This window comes from Anabrus simplex, chromosome 5 (assembly GCF_040414725.1).
Source record: "Anabrus simplex isolate iqAnaSimp1 chromosome 5, ASM4041472v1, whole genome shotgun sequence".
NCBI classification, from domain to species: domain Eukaryota; kingdom Metazoa; phylum Arthropoda; class Insecta; order Orthoptera; family Tettigoniidae; genus Anabrus; species Anabrus simplex.
The window spans coordinates 314333609-314356663 of record NC_090269.1 but is presented as its reverse complement, the minus strand read 5'-3'; positions in this window follow the sequence as shown (position 1 = coordinate 314356663).

Sequence of the window (23055 nt, the reverse complement as noted above, 5' to 3'; positions counted from 1 at the left end):
GAAACATGTGGGAACACATAATAACAAAGGTTCTACAAACATTGTGATGTAAGTCAGACTCTTCTGACAGTCATTAGTATGCCATCTGTCGTACATTAAATAAAAACAATTATTCCAGTGCCGCCTCAAAAATATTTGGCCACTGTACAAAAAGCAAGCTAAACTCGCATAATTGACAACCCTGTTATACATTCGGTACTTCTTAGGTCCACCTTGATGTTTTATGTCCTCTTCCAGTCGATTCGGCATACTGGCGATAACTTTCCTGATATAATCACTGCTTAATGCCGCCCTTTCTTGTAGCAGTCTCCTCTTCAGTTCTGTGAGGGAACTTGGTGGCCGCAATTGCAGAGCTGCCTTCATTCAACTCCACACATTCTCGATGGGGTTCAGGTCGAGTGATTGTGGTGGAGTCTCCGAAATCTTCGGGCAGTTATACAACAGCCACTCCCTGACAAGTTACGACTTGTGCTTGGGGTTGTTATGTTGGTAGAACTTGAAAGTACGCTGTATACCAAGTTGTTCCGCAGATTGTCGCAAATTGTTTTTGAAGATAGCCAAATAGCCCTCTTGTATCAAAGTATGTTCAGTGAAACTCAGTGCATCAAGCCCGTTTGATGCAACACATCCCCACACAATTGCATTTCCTCCACCATATTTTACCGTTGCTTGTAAATTGCCTGTTTTCAGTTCCTCGTGATGTTTCCGCCACACCAATTGCTCTCCATCGGATCCGAAGACGTTGAACTTTGACTCATTAACAAATAACACACCTTCCCACCAAGCACTGGGTTTGCTTACATAGGTTTTTGCGAACTCTAGCTGCTTCTTTTTTATTTACCGCACTAATGTATGGTTTCCTCCTAGCTCTTCTCTCAAAGAACTCATTCCTTCGCAGTGCTCTTTGCGTGGTTTCAGTACCCACATTCTTTCCACACTTCTCTGAAACAGCTGCTGCCAGTTTTGGGGCACAAATTTTCGGATTTCGTTCCACATTCCGAAGCAGAAACTGCTCCTCTCATCCTGTCCGCCTTCTTGGTCTCCCAGTCTGGGAAATTGAATCAATTTTGGAATTGTCTTAGTGTACCTTCAACTGTTGTTCTGCTTATTTTAAGCATCTGCGATAACTTTCTATGAGATTTACCTTGAGCACGATGAAATATCATGAGCTGGAGTTCTTCAAACCTTAGCCTACAAGGAATGCAAAGCCTGCTCACTCGCAGTGCTCTCTTCAGAAGCAGTGTCCGCCTGGCAGTGCGCGTCTTGACCGCTGCAGCGCTAGTATACCACCTCACATCAGCACTCAGTAGTATTGGTAACAGGAGTTAAAACCAGCACAAATTAACCTCTACACTATACTTCCTGTATATTATATACATTACTGAGCAAAATGAAGTAGAAAATGATTAATGTTCACCTTTTACCCCTAGGAGTTCAATTCAGCTGTGGATTTTCATTTCAGATAACACATATAACTGTTGAAATTTATGTCTGGCATTTAAAAGGATATAAGGTCTGCACTAGATATTTTTACTACCGCACCGTAGATTTTCAGTGAAAAGGAACGATTTTAACTATTTTTCTTGATATTTTCTTCTCATAAATTGTTTGTGTTATCGAGAAGTATTCTCAGCGATGCTCATCTGTCATGCCATTAGCGTAGTTAGTGACAGAGAGGTGCAGAAACTACTGCAGTATTATTCTGCTTTGTTTCTCAGGATGATCACTTTTCCCACACTGTTGAATAGGATTTTTAGCAACACGTGGCAACAGTATTTCAGTTAATGTTTGTGCTATTTTTGCCCAGCGTTCCCGATAACATTTCGTCCCTTACTTGCCCCAGTTTCATCAACAGTGAAACAAAACTTGGCTTTGGATACCTGAGACGTGAGACCACCTCTGTCTTTGACTTTTATTAATGACGTTAGTGGAGATGGACTCTGGATACTACTAATTTTATCAACACACTCTTGACATGGCATTGGTCTTCGACAACTCTTACAAAATACCCTCCAATATATGCCATTGAAGCACTCGACGGAGCGGTCACTAAGGTTCCATAACTTCTTCTTGGTACCACCTACACAACAGAATAAGGAAATTATTATCATCAGAACAGGAGCAATAACAATAAGTAACCTAATTTTTGCCGTCTCATGGTCTGCGTATTTACTGTACCATACCTGGTCTGCTTATTGCTTTAATCCATAATTCCCTAGTTGGCTCTTAGCAAGGGAATTCATGGAAACCACTTCCAGGAACTTAATTTCTAGAGCCTTGTTTACAAAACGGAACGCAGCAGTACACCAGCGTAATATGATTGACATATTTTAACAATACCTTTTTCCCATTTGGTCAGTGTGTGTGAATTAAGCCGAAGGTATCAGGTTCCAATTCATCCTCAATTTACAAGAGTTTACCCTTTTCACATCGGATGGTAAAATTATATTCTGCGACGTTTACAGCAAGAGGTGAGTGAAACTTGTTTTATATTTCCCCATAACGAATTATTATCAATTTAACAAAATCAACACGGTGTTTTAAATAATGCATATTAAGATACGTAAAACTGCAGCTGCCTAAAAATACTGTAGAGCCTATTTGAGAGTCTGTTTTAGGCAATTAAAATAACATTTTAGCACCTAAAAATCCGAGTTCTAGTAATCACTATATCAACAAACACAAACACCAGTCCCCGAACCAGAAGAATTAATTAGACGTGATTATAATCACCCATCCGGCCGGCAATCGAATCTGGGACCTTCTGAACCGAAGGCCTCAACGCTGACCATTCAGCCAAGGATTCAGACAAAACAAAATCATTATTGGGTTTCATTATTTCTATCGGTATTAACATTCAACTTTCGTAGTAAACGTCACCAGTAAGTATACAATGTGTAGAAATACCGCCAACCGAGGTGTTCATGTGAGGTTGAATTGCAGCGCCTCTAGCGGCAAATATAGCATCCACAGGGCAGACAGCTATGAGTGGCTATTGGGCAGGCTTTGTATTCCTTGTAGGCTAAGTTCAAACGTGGTAGTGTGTTATCTTTTGCACCCCATGTGATACCAGTCCTCAACACTGTAGTGTATGACTTCGACACGACATGTCTTGCGGCACTGCACTACTGAACTGAACGTTTTGCAACGCTATGTCGCCCTGTCAATGTCAACAAACAAAGCGGCAATCCCAGCCTTTCCGGGTGACCGAATATGTTTGAGGCATGTCACTTCACCCATGTGCGCAATGTCCTTTCTTTTACAGCATACTGCACATCAATGCTCCGTGATTTCTCTTTTGCATAAGCAACCCCATATAGTTCCATTACTTGGACACATTTGGTTTCACATTCTGGTCATGGTTACGTTATTGTCATCACTTTTCCGCGGATTTTATCCGTGGCCGAATATTTATGGGAGTGACTGTAATTATTTCTGGAAATCTATTTGATCGTTCATCATTGCGCTCAGAACAGAAATAAAGCCTACAGAATTGTCATTATAAGATTTCTATTTTGATATAGGCCTAATCTTCTTATAAACCTTGAATCAGTTATTCCCAAGAAAGGAAACTGTGCCAAGATGTTTTTGGTGATATATTGAATAATCTTAATTATTCTGTATGTTACCTAGTGTCAAAATCATAATCAACACTCTTACCAACTATAAACCTTCTTATCTGCTTCTGATGCAGAGATCCATCTCTGTAAGATACAGTGTCTAGACTGTACTATGTCCCCTGGTATGGGCTAGATCAAGATTGTATTGCAGTATTGCTCATAGCGTCAGTTGATATGTACATTTCAGTGGACTTGGCAGGCTAGTATGTAATGGCACCTTCTGGCTTGGTCAGGGGGTAAGTAATGCTAAACTACTTCGGCTTCACTCCTCATTTTCCTAGTATGCCTCTTTATTGACACCTAGGCTACTTTTGACAGCTGATGGTGGATTCATTGAGATTCCAACTAGCCTTTGGCTGAAGACTCAATGTACTGACATCTGCTTCTGAATCCTACCACCAGCCTACTTACTTTTTTGTATTGTTATTTCTTAGTAAAGAATTGTCAGTCCTAGATCAGATAATGCAGTCGGTATATATTGATGCTTGCTATCACTTTCTTAGTCTTAATTAATGTATATACTCTCCTAAATGTGTTTGAAACCAAATTGTATGGTTCTGAACATATTTGATATCTGTCATCTATATTTTGGCCTTGTCATTTTAAGGTCTAGGATTCAAGAAAGACTTACAAATATAAATCTTGTTTCATATTGGCTAGCATGAAAACTCCTCTACTGTATTGATTAATATTTATGAGCAGTTCAAGTGAGGCTTAGAATACTTCATTTTCATCTAGAAAATATATCCAAATTCCATATTTAGTCTACTGCAGTTAGGAAGAAACAAAGGTTCAAAATATTTTACTTTCTTCCCCACATCTGTGTATTTTTGTATGAGGGTGAAATCCTTCTCTTTTCTGAGAAGTTCCAAACCTCAGTCCAGAGAAGCTGATTAAAGTATAATGGAGAGTGATTCTGTAACTAATGAAGTAAAATGGTTTTACCATCATACCGTATATGATGGTACTCTGAGACTGAAATCCATCTTTTTCTCAAGTGCCTCAAGGCTGCTTCTCACTGTTAGGTGAACAATGCAGATTGCATGTTTCTATTGGGGAGAATATTTGCACATTATTGAAACACTTGTGTAAAATTTTAATTTGTTATTTCAGAAGAAAAAAAAGTTGTTGCTCGGTCCAGTTCTTGTTGCTACAGGGTACAGCTCCCTTGTTTACAGTCCAAAGTGCAGGTATGCTGATCTTGAATAATCTTACTACATGATTCAGACCATAAGAAGACAATTCTTTATACTGTGCATCACTTAATTAAAGTGCTATCATTTGTAATATTATTTTATAATCCAGAATTGTCAGCCATTTATATTGTCATTTCACCGTAGCAGAATTGCCTTCCATTTCAGGAAATTAGAAACTACAAGTTTCCTGATTGTTATTCTTGTTATCACAGCAGGATAATGAACCAAGAAATCCTTGGGATATAGTGCATGATTGTACTGTTAGGTATGTTTGCATTACCAGTCAGTTAATTGAAACTGGTGTCTGCCTTCTTGGAGAATGGTTTTTGATTATTCTCTTAGGTGATACTTTAAATGCATGTTACCATATTCTGAACTTCAACTAATTTTCTCCTTTCAGGGTGTATAACCCAAAGGTCACAGTGTATATATAAAATGTAAGTCTCTGCTAGTGCAGATATGTTGCAAGCTCATAAATATTTGGGTGATGACATGGTTGGAATTATTTAGATGAGATGTGGTCTTAATTATTGGGTATTATCAAAGGAACATTTTTTTTGACCAATTATATGCAGTGCTTAATTGTTTAGAATTGCACATCAAACATTTATAGGATTTGATGGGTGAACTACTGTGGAGATTTGAATTTTGAAAATTCCAACATGTCGGAATAATGATTATGACAGCAATCACTTCTAGACATCCATAAATGTTACATTATCCCTACTCTAGTATGTAGAAGCACTGATTGCTTTATCATTGATGTGGTTGAAATCTTTATGCTCTGCAATGTATACGGTGATTTTGGACATGTATCCTGATGATCATCCGGGTTTCACCACAGTTGCAGCTTTTATATCTTCCATGTAGCCCTATTGCTTTGCGTTCCTTGGAATCCTATTCTATTTTAATTGTATTACATGTTTCCCATGCTGGCAGTAGTAGAGTAATGAGTAAGAGCTCCTAACTTTGAATTACCCCTGTCGGTGTTTGTCATTGATGTCAGTAGCTCGTTACTGATGTTTTCTGGGGTTGTTAAAAGACTGCCATGGTTCATTTTAGAAAATATATCTTTAAAATGAGATGTTGCCATGCATTTCTTAGCCCATTGGATGGATAGTGGTTATTTGCATGCTCAAACGTTTTAATTTCTACTGCCACTTGGCAACAAATCCTCAATGGAATGATGTTGAGTTTGGTCTGAAACCTAGTGACTGAGCAAGTGTCATTCAAGACTTTGTAAATCTTGTATGGCAAAACTGAGCAAAAATGGACAGGCATTCTCAGCTGCAGAGGATCGAATCCACCAAAACTGCAGGGAAGAATATGCTGCTGATAGGTTCAGATAGTGAAATGTTGCCTTGATTGAAATTCTGAACAGAATTCAATAAGCAGTGCTCATACCTGAAATATCAGCTTGTCCATAAAGTCAGCTGCTGTTATATTTGATCAACTTGTTTGGCAGCTAAACATGTGTGCTTCCAAAAAACAAAAGCAAATGTAGGGAAGGCAAAAGCTAGTATTGTATATTGGTAATTGATGGATAGTAAAAGAAAGCAGTAGCTCGTATTGTGATTCTGTTTGATTTAATAATAGATCACAATCGTGATTGCCAGGCCCAAATCACTAAGGGAGTTTTTAATCTTCAGGGCTTCTTTAGTGGTGGTGTTGGTGTCCTTGTAGGATGCAATACTACTTGCTTCAGTCACTGAGGATCTGTAACAATATGTTGCAGTATTTAAAGCTTTTAATAAATATATGAATGTGATCAAGCAATGACACTTTGTATTGTCATAGAAGTTTCATAGAAATTTAATGTAGTGATGATTGGCTCCCAGGAGGAAAATATTAAGAATTGCATTGATATTTGGAATTGACTAGTCATTTTCTCCTCTCCTTAATTCATCTGTATGAAATCTTTACATATTCATAACTTACAATTTGTTCTTATGCTTTCTTTCTTCTACTTCTTTTTTTATTTCTTTTGTGGCATTTACTTGAAATTTGTGTTACAGCATGAACTTTGGACTAGAGATTCATGTGTCAAAAGACAGTCTGGATTTGGATAAATGTGTAACTGAAGAGAGTAGAATTTGTGTTGGAATGGACTATTTGTTGATTCCTTGAACACTTCAGCATGGCTATTTTTATCTCCTCTTTGGAGTTTTGGAAAGCAATAAGATTTGTCTGAGCCCATTTCTGCCTGAACTGAGCTATAGTACAGGTAGATTTCAAATTCAATGCCTGTATTGTTAATCAGGTGTTAATTATTTGTCAGTATAAATCTGTTAATAACTTTTGTAGGCTTAGCTGTATTTTAGTTGGGATTGCACTCCCTTCCAGGCTGAGAAGAGCTCCCTCTCTTTCAGTAACTACATCATTTCAGACTGATATCATGTCATATTTTTATAATTTTCACTGTTATGATGTTTTTATATACTTATTTTGTACAGCTTGTACTATTTATCGTTGCTCCCTTCTCTTGTACTTTACTTCCTCCTTAAACTTGTACTGTTTATGATGATTTAAAATGACTACAATTTGTGTGTATCTGTATTATGAGAGTGCTAATAAATGCATTTGTGGAACAAAACTTTGCAGTTTATTTACATTTGAATATAAATCCATTAGATCTCCTCTTCAAGTCCAATATAAACTTCCCATATGAAATACAAAGTGGTTGGAGTCATATTCCAGTTGTGACTTAAATTGTTCACCTGGCTAACCTTCTCTAACATTGTGCACTTACTTTACTTCTAACGTTCAGTCTAACTACAGTGTACCAAGGAACTTGATTCAGAATACATTAAGGAAGAAACAAGTAGACAGATCAGAAGTGCAAATAAAAGCTTTGTACAAAAAAGGGTTTTAGTGATGTTAAGGACCTGTGCTATGACAGATAAAAGCACGGTTTAAATTTATGTGGCATTTTGCACATTTATCTGGAAGTTCAGTTGAAAATGCTTACTACGACTTTCGTTTTATGTACAATCTGGGAGAATATTCTCGAGTTTACTTGTGCTGAAGTTGGAGAAGCAGTTAACGTTCTTATGAGGACTTTGCTTCTATCAGAGACGCTACTGTAAGAATCAAGATGGCTACACATCAATATAAATCTACATCTGCACGATGCTATACGAAAAATAAGTTGTTATAATGTAATCTATGTATATATTTATAAAATATATCATGCTTCCTGTCCAGCTATCACAGAATTTTTTAAGATTTCCCAAGCTTGCAATATGTTGCTACTGACTAAGTTGCACACGAGCAATTTAACAGCAAGCTTCCTAGGTAGCCGTAGTCGTTACGGCAACATCATTTGATGCTGCCACACAGTTCTTTATGGGTTTTGAGTCCCAATAGCCAAACATTTTTTTACCTTTTAAATGTTAGTTGGTAGGGTACTAGAGGTGATAGTACACATATCCTAATCATTAGAGTGGGTGTCAAAAGCTTGGGTTCTATTCCAATCTATCCGCAACGCACGTATGGAGTAAAGGCATTAGATGTTGTTCATGGTGATTCGTCTGTCCAATGAGGGCATTAAGGAAGTTATATTTCTTTGACTTCATAACAACTTGCTACTAAGTATTTACACCAAAGTGAGATTAATGGTTGTCAGTTACTATTCTAACATTGTCTTAGAAAAAAAGAAACTAACTAGGCCTACTTATTAAATTGGCAACAATAAATTGAATTAATAATAAAATTGATGATCCTACGCCACATACAGCGGCATTAATTATGAATATAATATTGCCCGTAACGTGCATCCTTGTAAGTAGCATTAGACAAAAAACAAAATTATACCGTGTGGTAGGAATTATTTGGTAAGATACATAACCTGAATCTTAACTTTTGCATCCAGGTTACATTGTCAGTCCTTTTTTTTTCTACAACAATTTCTAAGTTTCGTTACATAGTTAATTAATTTTAACATTTTGTTGTATGTGTAGGTTTCAGCCCTAATTCTGTTTTTGATCTGAACTTCCACATTATAACTTAATAAGAGTCTGGTATTGGACTATAGTAATACAATTTCAAAATGAATAGCCCTAAATAAACGAAAACACCAAGGGAACATGTATACCACTGCGCTAAATTTCACTAGACTGTATTTTCAGTAACCTTATTACCAATGCAATAAAAATGTTAGTACATCTTCTGCATAACAATACCATTGTTAAAATCCATTGGTAGTACACAAGAAGAAAATAACTTCTAGTTTGTAATACTACTGCCTATGTATCTATCTGGCTGTTTATCTGACATCTTTATTTTATGAGTTTCATGTCTGTATTGACTGATTACACCACCACCAAGATCTGCACCGACGGCAGCTCCTGGCAGGCTCACGCCTAGACCCTTTTGCGCTCACCACCGTGACCCTCCTATTCGTCAGAGCTTCACGGAGCGGGCCGCCGAAGTGAAACCGCGCACCCCTCATTACCGAGCTGACGGCAGAGTATAGGCAAGATGCTTCAGCGCCATCCATTTTCAGGGCTAGTTGCTTCGGCAAGTGAGTTGTTACAAACTCCTTAGCGGATTCTGACTTCCATGGCCACCGTCCAACATATATGGATAAGAAAGAAATTCCACCTCATCAATACTGTCTATTGTAAAGGACTTACATCAGTACCAGTTTCGACCCTATTTTGTCACCATCAGCTGACATATCATGGTTTTACATCTGTTAGGCATTGGTTTATCTTACTTGCCTGAAAATATGTTGTCATCCATTAGTACACCCGGATGTGTAATGGGGATATGAGTTGGGTGTATGTTGTCATTTCAGCTGTACGTTTGTGATAGTAAAATTGTTTATGAAGATGTCCAGCTGTTTTGTTTTCTTTTAAATGCACCTCAATTTGTAATAACGAGATATATGGATCTGTACTTCAGTAACAAAATTTAGCATCATGTTTTTCTGTTGTATTTGTAGGTTGAGGATATCTTTGAATAAAGTAAAATCATAAGTCCCTGAATTGGAGTAATTTGTGGTAAAAACTATATCTCAAACTTATCATAACTCAGTTTGTAATTACAGTATACTCTTGTTGGATCTGATGATCAAGTTGTTGCAAGACCTGGAAAAAGCCCATTGTTTTAATGTTTCTTTCTTGTTTGAGTGTGTTCCTAGAAAGTTAACCTCCTTCCTGTAGCCTAATAAAAATGGTATTTGTACAAGTTGTATAATTACCATTACTGATCAAAGAATTTTTCCAGCTTAATAACATAATTAATTAAAATTAATTCTTACATTTTTAACAAACTTGGATAGGGTATTTGTTTTAAGAGGAAGTACAGCTAGGCAATCATCGTCTATTAACACTAATCAGATAGAAAAATGGAAGGGGTCTGACACTTCGAAAAATGAAGATTCGGCCAAAGAAAGACAAGGACCACGAAGGGAGTGTAAATGAGACACTTCCTAGGCCTCCACACGTAATACTGTTGGGGTTGGAAAAGAACAAGAGTTGACCAAGAAAGATAGGAGAGATGAAAGTGAGGGGCCTGGCACAATTAAGTGGAAGCAATATCAGGATTCAGCTAAGGGGTCTATGGTCACCAAACTACGCTTCCAGATTGAGAGCCCCTGGGGCAGGCAGGGGATACTGTGGGCGTTATTCCACCTCCCCCACTCACAGGGGGAGGGGATTCCTGGGATCAAAACAAAAAGTCCCTATAAACATATATCCTTCAATGCATAGTTACCAAGTAACTGTCAACAGCCTCTACATGGACTGAAAAACCTGCTCAAAAATATCTCGGTCCTGTCAAACAGCTAAACAGGCATTACTGATTCGCTGTTCCAGAACGTTGATGTGGTTAACCAGAGGAACATGCACCACACTTTTCATGTGTCCCACACAAATAAAAAGTCCACTGGTTTAAGGTCAGGTCACCTGGCATACCAGTGCACTGGACCTCAACAACACCCAATCCACCATCGTGGGAAAATGTTGTGCAAAATCCAATGTATATCCAAACTGAAGTGTACTGTGGCCCCATCATACATGAACGACACGCATCTATAAACTTGACCATATTCATGGCCTGTCGTGGTCCATATTGACTACTTACAGTGACAATCTCACTGCAATAAAAAAGTAGGAGATAATATGAGTCCACCTTGTCAATATTATACAAAAAAACTGTTTAATAAATATTATCTAATTGTACATGATTCGAGAAAACATCATTCTCTTCCTCATTGAAATAATAATTTCGAAAATCCAATGACTGATAAGAATGAGAAATATTAAATGTTTAACTATTATCAAAACATCGAAATCTTCTAATCAAGTCACTGGATTTTCGAATATATTATTTCGCTGAAGAAGAGAATTATGTTTTCTCGAAACGTACTATTAGATCATATGTATTAAACTTTTTTTTTTAATAGTACGGTATTGACAAGGTGGACTCGTATTATCTCCTATTTTTCATGGTAGTGAGATTGTCACTGAACCACATGGTGTAGCAAACTGCTAGGGGTAATTGTTCCATTAGTATAAGCAGAGCGTTCCTCAAGAAGATCATATAAACTGGTCCATTCAGTCGTCGAGGTTGCATGTATGGGCCAATCATGAATAATATCACACCACACATTGTGTCCAAAGTACTAGCCTATTATGATTAGCAACACGAGTGCCATGGGTATTTTCAACGGCCAAGTATGTGCTTTAAGCAAGTTTATGATGCCATCTTTTCCGGATGTGGCTGAATGCAACGCCTGTACCTCAATACCAACGCTTAGAGGATCATGTGTTCATAGGGACATTCTTCCTTGTTTTGATCCCAGGAATCACTCCGCCGACCATTGTTACAAATACCGTATTTCTCCAAATTCAAGACTTTTTTTTTTCTCAGAATCTCATATGTAAAATCAAGGGTCGTATTGCATTCGCGATCTAACGGTAAAAACACCACGGCTGCTTCCCTTCTTCACCCGCGCGCGCATAAAACTCGGTCCTCAATGTCCGCATCTTTATTAGGCCTATAGGCTATATCGCTATATTTATAGCCGCGGCAACTGGCTGTATAGTGCCTCTGTGTAAACGCCACTAATTCTCGGCAAATAGTGAAGAGAAAATTATATTCTACTTGGCGGCGGACAGACTCGCAGCGCGGGCGACCGGGCGAACGACAATACCCTGAATAGGTTTAAAAATAAAAGTCTCTGTATTAGCCTCTACAAAAAACGTTCCTCAAATCCACAGAATGCCATCAAAATATACGAGACTTCGAATTCTTAGACAGGCCATGGCTATTCAGTGGCAGAGTTAGTGTAAGGGCACACAGGAAGCGGCGCGGTGGAGGGCCGGGGCGGTATGAACAACTACGCACTAAGCTTTGGTTTGGGACTGCAAAAACAAATAGCGACTTGAAGCGAGCCGGAGCGGGGCGACGCGACGCGGGCTAACTTGGAACAGTCGAGTTTGTTTTCTTGAGGCGGGTAGACACGGGCTGCACGTTGTACCATGGACGGCGAACTACTTATTAACGAGGAATTTGCTAGACCGCCTATTTGGCAATCGAGGCACAAGCATTATCGCAACAGAGGTGCGATTGAGAAGCTTTGGGAAGCAAGGGCGCCCATACCCGGGGGCAAGGGGGTGCCGGGCCCCCCCTCTAGCTCTCAGGGAAAGGCAAAAATCTAATGTAGTCAGGTGTTTTTCTTTCAAAAAATGATTTAAAAGTCGGTATTACATAGAAGTGGTAGTACCGCCCCCACCAACAGGCAGGGGATACCCTGGGTGTTATTCCACCACAGAATACAAGTCGCCATTCATCTTCCAAAATATTAAAAATACTATTGTATGCGCACTTTTTAGTGATAGATGGACACTAGTGCTGAATTGGTCGACTTCGGTTATCTTCGAGATTCGTATTGGCAACCTTTGAAACACAAACTAAGAATCGCGTATGATCGCTGTGCAACATCTGGCGTACACTTGATGTACTCGTATTGTTGTTTACACGGCAAAGCCCAACTATAGAATTCATGCTAGGAACACGTTTCGCATCGAGAAACGTTATATAGTATTATTTATATATTGTGAGTGTGACACAGTTGTTGGCGTAAGATAATAAAGGTTTAGAAAATTCATATCGATCGATCATATTATCGATTCAATTCAGATTTCATATCCATTCAGTTGGCAGTATTACCGGAACCGGCAGTGCTCCCTCCTTACTCCTCACTCTTCTTCCTTTTGCCTCATGACTGAGGCGTCGTGACTATCATAATATTCAGCCCTCTAGCCGATGAACCATACTCCGCCATTCTTCCCTATCCAAAGCTTTCAATGTGGCTGCTCTGAGAGAACACTGTAGGGCGCCGTTCACCATGTCAATCCATCGCGTTGGTACTTGTCCTCGTTGTCTGGTTCCCTGGACTTTGCCTTCAACAATCAGCTTTTGAAGACTAACATCTCGGCACATTATATGTCCAAAGTAGCATACAATCCACTGAGAGACCTTACACAATAGACAAACTTTTATCTGAAGTTGGTTCAGGATTGATGTGTTCGTGCGATGAGCTGTCCAAGGAATCCTTAACATTTTCCTCCAGCACCACATTTCAAAGCTTCCTATCCGTTCACGATCACGTTTGAGGATGGTCCACGTCTCTGCGCCATACAAGAAGACTGAGAAGACTAGAGATTCAACGAGCTTCTTTTTTGTCTTAATGGTGATGTTGTTATCTTTCCAGATCTTCCGCAGACGGATCATTGCTACCCTTGCTATTTCAATTCTTCGCTTTATTTCATCTTTGGAACCACCAGAATTGGATAGTAAGGAGCCTAGATATACTGTGCCCTTTTCACGGCAAAAACTGCGGTGAACTCTTCCTTCTTCTGTGCGCCGACTGCTCCTGTAATAAATGACATGTAAATGATACTCACCGCTGCATGTAGATTCTTCTTCCTCAGTCGTGACCGTCCGCTATCCCCGAAGAGAGGCCACCCGTCGATCAAGGAGTGAGGAAATGAAAAGTAGGGGTAAACTAACTATAAATGACGGTACCCAAAGACTGAATTAAAATTTAAATAAAAGACTGATTTATTGAATAAAATGCAAAGTGCCAAAAGAACGTAAACTGAACTGGTGAAAAATGTAACAAAATGAAATAAATGAGACTTAGAACAATTAAAGATTGAGGATCTGCCTTACAATAACACCATTATCTGCCTTATAAACTGACTGAAGGTCCATCACATTAATTAAATTATTCCAGACTATGTTGACACTGTCTTCAAGTTGATAACGTGAATCAATTTAAAACTCTGGTCAGAAAGACCACCTTCTTGAAATACAGAATTATATTACGTGGAAAAATATCTCTCAAAAATAAATTAAAAGTAGTTGAAACACAATAAAGTAAGGAGTTATCAAATATTAAACACATGTGGCTCATTTGGGAAAACACCCAACTTTAAAATAATCATGGACTGCACTAACCAAGTGTATTACATAAGGAATAATTCGAAGAAAACAGCCATGAACATCACACTTCATTTACCACATAACCACTGTCTTATTCAAACACCTCATGATTAAACAAAATAAATTATTGAAACATAAATCTGAGTGTCATAACCACTCATCTAATTTTTTAAACTTCACTTGCATGTCTGTGATAGACTGGACTTCTTAAAAAATAATCCAAAAGATTAGGCCAAGTGCCTTACGTTAACATTTCAAAATGACAGCGATCCTTGTACATTAAAATTTCTATTGAATTTGCCGCTGACTGCATTTCATTATCAACTCATTATTTGTGGTACCACCACTAGATGGAGGCAGATGCCATCTTGTTCACCTCATTCATTGCGGCAGTTTTTATACAATTGGTTTATTAAAGATCGCTTCATTTTCTAAATAAAATGTAGTGGATTTTAAAAGGTTTGGTAATTACTAAATCTGGTATGAGCATACCCCTACTATGGTTTCGACTGTGACTTAACCGATGATCCATTAACCTAACATCTGAAATCTTATTTACATCATTAAATCTGTTAACGGAGAAACACAGCTCCGACAAAGAAAATACAGAAATCAAAACTAGCCTATCTACACCTATCTATTTACATCAAATCAAATATAAATAATTCACATACGCTTACGTCCTACAAACAAACGGTAATAAAGTACACTCAGAAAGAAAAACAAATAAGCAAAACTAGATCCCACCATCGCGGCCTACTGGAAATTAATAAGGATGGAATGCGCAAAATAAAATCAGAGTCTCCAGAAAATATACCCCGCTGCAAGTAGCAAAATATTGCGAATTTGACGGCAATCTCTAACCTCAGACGATAAATGTCTGGACATCATACTATTTAAACTTTATGGACAATAATTACAGTTATTTCATGTCATCCATGACTATCAAAAAAAAAAACACATTGACTCGTCGCTCTGCTCACATTGTACAATGGCTAGCATATTTGCTGAGCATCTACTTTCCCTGGAATTATTTAAACAAATACAGGCTTCTGCCTACAATCATAACCCATGCCGTAACACATTTAACACTCTTGGTTAAATTATTCATTTCACAATTCTATTTACTCATTAATTCTCGACGTCATCATTATTCATTATTCTCACAATACTGCCTCGCTCGTATCCGGCGGGCGAAATATCTGTCGTGCATATTACGATTTCTTACGACAGTTCATGACATGGTCCAAATATCATATTTCCATTATCAACGTAGATCATCAGGGATATTATTCATCTAGCTCGATCTCTCGATCATTCTCTGCTTCACATATCACAAAATATCAGAGCTGACTCATCAATGGCTTCCTGGCACTCACTGTTTCTTAAAGAAAAATGACGAGATTGCCTCTCAAAACACAGATGTTGAAACATGTGTAACCGCAACTACACAGAAATAAATACTCGCGTCTACCAAAAACCGTCGCAAAAATACACGGGATTGGTACTACCAGAAACGGTCACCTGAAAGATGATCCCCAACATAAACAAACTGAATGCGCATAAAAAGCAAAAATAAACATTAAAAAAAAAAACAACGAGGCGGCGTCTACAAGATCAAAACTCCAACGATCTAATAACATGATGAAAATAATTATATATAAGTCGGCATTACACTCATAGATCAAATAACATAGCTTCCTAAACTGTCAAAGTGACATACTACAAAATAATCCATGACAACACGCAAACAACATCTACCTAAACGAAATGCACAAATAACCCTAGATGAAAGTGCGACATTATTATTATTATTATTCTGGTTATTATTATTATTATTATTATTATTATTATTATTATTATTTTAAAAAAATGTGAACTATTTACAATCCTACCTAATACTCTAAGCTACATTTGATCATCGATTAGTCACGGTCCTACATATTTATTTACATTATTTATTGATGCTCATACCTGGTGATGGAGGCATGCTGGCTCACCCTCCGGACTCGGTCATGGTGAATTAGAATACCATCTTGAAGCTGCTGCGGTATTCCAAATTTCCACACACGCAAATTTGACACATTTTCGTCATGCCGTAACACACGCTTACATAAACATAAAACACTCGCATTTCTCGCACTCCAGTGAAGGTTAGACGATGCCACTGCAGACTCCTGTCGTGAAGTTGGCCGGTCGTCTCCGCTATCTACCTGAAAATCACCTGTTGGTCTGCACTCTGGTCTCTCAGCTTTTGTTTACATAGAGCTTATCGAACATTAACCCCAACGGGACATAGCTGTTTGCTCAAGGTCTACCACTGCGGCCTTCATTAAAGAAAAGTCATTCTCCTCCCTGTCTGCCTTTACTAGTCTCTCCCCGTAAACATCTCGCTTGCCAAACAGTTTATTAAGTGGTAAAAGCAAGCTAAAATAAAGTTTCAAATGTTGTGGAGAAGTTTATGTTGATAACAAATGTGAAACTACCCGTGGGTTAGAGAGGCTTTATGTAATTGTGCTGAAAACACGGACTTGTTCCTCTCGACTCGTGATGTGAGTTCATTTAAGCCAAGTGTTGAAAGTGTAGCTCTTGCCTGCATAAATAGTAAAAGTTCGTTAAAGTGTTCATTTCTGAAAAGTTACTCTCCCAAGTAAAATAATACAAGGCTTTCTAAAAATGCCTACAAGTGTCTCTAATCGCTTTCTTACCAGCCAAAAGTAAAGCTGACTAACTGAATTAGCTGTCGCACTCTGTCACACTGTCGCTCTAATTCACACTGTCAAACTGAAGTTTCGCTGAGAATACTCAAGAATCACTGCGACTACTAAAGAATCACTGAGAATCTGAAGAAACACTGAGAATTCTGAAGAATCACTGAGAATTCAACCCCCTGGTCGCTGGGTTTTGTAAAGAGTTCTCCCCCCACCTTGAAAATAGTTCTGTGGAAGGGATGTGGCGTAGTGATCTAGCCCTCGGGAGCGCTTTATCGTACATCCGTAGGTTAAAGTTTTCAAAATGTATGTGCAAAACTTCCTAATTTTTGTCTGACTTACATGTAATATTGCGCCGTGGGAAATGATCACAGGATAATCCACACGACGGCGCGCGTCACTGGTGTTATTTTCTTCCGGTGAATGGCTCCATCCCGCCATGACACTTCATTCTTCTGGGCACTATTACCCCTCCGTGTGGAGTTAAATTCTATTAATTAGGCACTTATTAACCACAGATTCGCACTGATAAATTTCCAAATATAATAAAGAAATCAGGACACTGTTTTTCACCACCACACCAGGCTTCAGATAGCGAAATACTGACTGTGGATTCCCGCTATGACAGTTTATTCAAATTTAGAATTTTGTGATTGGCTGAGACTTTCGCGCTCTTCGTAGCGTGGATGCTTCCATTTCCTCCCAAGAGTTGGCGGGTATTGTCGTTGTCCCTTTGTCCTAGCTAAGTAGGCCAGGCCTCAACGCGTGATTTTCTCGTGAAAACCAAACAGAAAGTCGCCACTCCTAGGCGGTATCATAAAATTTATTGGAAGGAGTACTCAGGGTGGTTTACAAGTTGGTCGTGCTCTAAGAAGAGTTTCGAGGATTCTACTCGCCGTCACACTGGCGCCAGAAAGTTCCTTTGTGACTGCTAGTTCACAGCCAACTGTAGTATCCCATATGCGAAATATTCAACTTTTAATTTGTAAATTAATTAGGTAAATTCGCTTATGGGTGCAATACATACTGATATACAACTTCACACCCTCCAATCTGTTTGATATGTGGACTGTTGTTGTTCTTACGATCAATAATCATGACTGTGATTTTCTGTCGATTTAGGCATAATCCAGTTTCTAGGCTTACTTCCTCTACTCTCTTGATCAGCTCTGTCAACTCCTCTTCAGATGATGCTATTAAGGCGGTGTCATCAGCAAATCTCAAGTACAAAAATCTATCACTAAAAAGTGCACGTACAATACATACCTCCAGGTCTATCCCTCCCCCCACAAACTGTCATATGGGCGCCCATAGTAGGACGAAATATGAAGAGCAATGAATACAACAAGTAAGTACCTAGCTATATTTCGTAAAACAACACAGAATACTGGTATAGTTATACATGTTGATGTTAAACTATTTTTAAAGAAATTCTTTTCACTTGAATTCAGTTCAATTCTATTCTGACTACTATATTTATGAAATAATAAAGTTAACCACACTTTTAGACACTATAGTCTCCTTTCAAAAGTCCTTGTGTTTTTAAATAGTTGGCAAATTTATCTCTGATCTCCTGTGCTCGAGATTTGTATCTGTTATTTCTCCTATGTTTGTATAGAGTTGTGGCTGGAAGTGCATTAAAACAAACTTCTCTGAACACGGGTCCTTTTCACCATCTTTGTCCCTCACAACATTGTGGAGAACACAAGCACACTTTATTATTGTTATAGCGTGGGGTACTGTTGTTTCAATGTCTTTCTGAAAAATGCACCATTTTAAGTAGAGTATGCCGAAAGCACATTCAATACACCTCCGAGCTCGTGACAATCGATAATTGAAGGTTGTTTTTGCAGGAGTCAGATCTTTACGCGCATACGGCTTCAGCAGGTACGGTACGTTTTCAATGGATATGCTTCATCTGCAATGAGAACGTTTGGTAATATTTCGGAAGTAGGAAGTCCGCAGTCTGGGGACATGTTGAAAGCGTTGTTTTCGAGGCTTGCCTATAGTGAAGAAGCAGCAAACGTACCGCCGTCAATCTGGCTACCTTTTGCGCCTACATCAATGGCTAAAAATTTGTATTCCGGATCAGACACACCTTGCAGGACTATCGTACTGAGAAAAACTTTTTGTAGTTATAGAATTTCGATCCATTCTGCAGTGCTTTCCATCAAGTGCTCCTACACAATTTGGAAAGTTCCATAAGTCCCGAAACCCCGCTCTTGATTGCTTCAATTGTTTAGTAATAGGCACGGGCATATGATCTTCCACTAGGTTTATCTATCACAATAGTAAATATGTTGGAAGATGGTCCGCCTAATCAATACTATTCATTTATTTACCTTTCACCTTAACATCTAGTACATGTTTCGAGAATATTATGCATTCTCTTCCTCAGCTAGTGGATTAAAATTCAGTATACAATAAGACCTGACTAAAATAGGGGGGCCCCCCATTAAAAATTCAAAACAATGAGTATGACAATGTAACACTTAAAAATTTGGATAGTACAAACATAGAATTAAAATCCCATTTTGTCAAGTACAAATTAAAAACACAATACAGTAATGTCTAATTAAATACAACGTCTTGTGATGATATGAATTCACAGTGTCCTTGAAGTTGCCTTGCGTAGTTCAAAAAAGTTGAGTTAGGAATGAATGAAATTGCATTAAAACTTGAAGTCCTGCCGATATCTACCGTTAATGGGTGTTAAAATGTCTATTTAAATTAAAATATTGGACACAGCGTCGTATAATGATGTGAATTTACGGTGTCCTAGGAATTGTAATACTATCTTGCGTAATTCAATTGGATTTGTACAAGAACAAATGAAGTTGCAGGTACCTGGCATGGTATGTTGCCATACAACATCAGGTGCCTTCACATCTATCTAACACATGCATGCCACACGTAATATTTACATCATCACACTGACCATTTTAACCTATTTTCAACCTGGCTGCATAATACATCTATCAACCGAAGATAATGGCAGGACTCCAAGTTTTAATGCAACTTCATTTGTTCTTGTACAAATCCAATTGAATTACGCAATATAGTATTACAATTCCTAGGACACCATAAATTCACATCATTATACGACGCTGTGTCCAATATTTTAATTTAAATAGACATCATTTTAACACCCATTAACGGTAGATATCGGCAGGACTTCAAGTTTTAATGCAATTTCATTCATTCCTAACTCAACTTTTTTGAACTATGCAAGGCAACTTCAAGGACACTGTGAATTCATATCATCACAAGACGTTGTATTTAATTAGACATTACTATATTGTGTTTTTAATTTGTACTTGACAAAATGGGATTTTAATTCTATGTTTGTACTATCCAAATTTTTAAGTGTTACATTGTCATACTCATTGTTTTGAATTTTTAATGGGGGGGCCCCCCCTATTTTAGTCAGGTCTTATTGTATACTGAATTTTAATCCACTAGCTGAGGAAGAGAATGCATAATATTCTCGAAACATGTACTAGATGTTAAGGTGAAAGGTAAATAAATGAATAGTATTGACTAGGCGGACCATCTTCCAACATATTTACTGTTACTAAGTCAATACGGATCCAATCCCGACCATCATGGTCAAGATTATTAATAATCTATCACAATAGACTTCACGGTTGAATATCCCATTCGGAAAGAATAGCCAGCGTTTTAAACGAAGCACCTGTGGCTGAATGCCTAAAACAAAATCAAATTAATGTATTAACAGCAATAGCTGTAATTTGTTATCAAAATATATGTAAAAATAATTTGGTAGATTTTACAGTAACAGGGTGGTAGCAATTGCCGTTTCCCTTAAAAATAAAATAAGTTATGAAATTAAATAAAACACTAAGTAATAAGGACCACCAATGCTGCCAGTTCTAAAGATAACATTTATACATCTCTACAACATAGTATAAAAATGGGGGTAGTGTCTGTTACTCTTTAACTGAAATCCGGGTTGACCTACTATTTTGGGTCTCCTCCCTTAACATATTACACGCTACTTTCCAAATGCATCCCCCGCGACACTCATACCAAGCTACCCCATCAGCTCTGAAAACGAGTTTGTTGCATAAATGTTTTTACTTTTTTCAGAGGATGAAGCTCGAAGTAAATGGAAGAACATGAGAGATCATTATAGAAAGGAATTGAAAAAGACGATGAAATACAAATCTGGTGATGCCGGCGATAAAACGCAACTTTCAACCTGCCCACTTTGAGTTGCTCTACTTTTTGATAGATGAGATGAATCCAAGTACAACTTCTGGAAACCTGAACCCGTCCCCTACGATTTCATCCCCGTCTGCCAGCGACATGAAATTCTATGAACTTGATGATAGCGGCGATGGCACGCAGTCACAAAAACAGGACGGTTTGGAGGAGGTAGGAGGCGAGTGTTCGACTGTTTCATCACGTTCTGAAACTCCCTCAAGTATGCCCCACCCAAGCTCAAGTTTCGGTTCTCAAAATCCCCGTAAGCGAAAAGTACGTGTGCAAGACGTCTCCAGAAAATGTTACTGGTAGAAGAGCAAAAGGTCGAACTCCTTAAAAAGGTAGTGGACAGTGTGAAGATCACTTTTTAATGAGCTTGCTTCCTCATTTTAAAGATATGTCAGCTTTAGAAAAGTTAACAATAAATAAAATTACGCAGCTTTTCATTGATGCGAAAATGGTTAAATCAGATCATGGTGGTGCTTTTGAAACATTTCATTACATCGACGAAGGACGCATACCTTCTAACTATGAGACTCCACAACAGCAGTGTTAAAATATAAAGTTGAATATCTACATGAAAACAGTTTGTGTTGTTTTACATAGGTAGTCATTTACAAATGTTTCCTGAGAGGATCTTTAATTCTGATTTCATTTGTGTTATAAAATGACGTAGCTCCAATACATTTAGTATACTTTAAAATGGATGTACTCTAACCTTTATTTACCATCTCTACCGGCTCATTTATTTCCAAATACATAAGTAATGCCAATATAATCTATATGAAACTGACTTACCTCAGACAAACTAGTCTCTCCTCTGGACCAATAGGTTTTCTCCAGTTGGTTATTTGTTTTGCCATATCGTCTTTAACTTTGCTAAGGATGTTAAAATTGACATTCTTGTGTAACGTACAAAGTGTTCCTCGTGCCTTCTTAAAACTGGAAATAAGTGATGATACTCTCCATAAACAGCTCTCCTCAAACACATTTAATTCACCCACTCCCTCCTCTGCCGACATTCCAAATTGTAAATTTTAAAAAGTTATTTGACAGAGGATACTTATACGTGCAGCTTTATACAGCGACATGTCGTCGACTACCGCCTGTACGATATCGCGTCCTGTGTGTGCAATAACCGCGCAGACGACGTGCAAGTCCCGTGCCGCGCCGCTTCCTGTGTACCATTACACTTATAAGGCGTCTACTGCAACTGACACTTAATAAAATTAACAGTTTACAGACAGCAGCCTTCATTTCGTGGTGGATCGACGTATTGTAATGACACGTGAAACAGGTATTACAGGCAAATTTTCAACAGGTTCTCGTCGATATTACATGCTAATTTTAAGTTAATGATTATTAAAAATGCGAAAATGAAGAACAATTGTGCAGCTGCAAGAAAATACGGTATAACTAAAGCCAATGTTCCGCGTTAGCGTGAAGACAAAGATACCGATAACTTAAAAATGCATAATGCACAAAAATTGTATTCAATGGTACCGGGGATGCTTTAAAGAAGTCAAAGATGAAATAGTGAGGTATGTGCGTGAAAAGCGCAAGAGTGAAACTGAGGTAAGTCAGTTTCATATAGATTATATTGGCATTACTTATGTATTTGGAAATAAATGAGCCGGTAGAGATGGTAAATAAAGGTTAGAGTACATCCATTTTAAAGTATACTAAATGTATTGGAGCTACGTCATTTTATAACACAAGTTGATCTTCAACGTCCGCGTCTTCATTATATATCGCTAAACGCTGAAGTCGACCGAAGTCGGCAAGCGAGACGTGCGTCTAGCGGCAGCCGGTTGTACCTGACTCTTAATAAAAGTATCTAACATT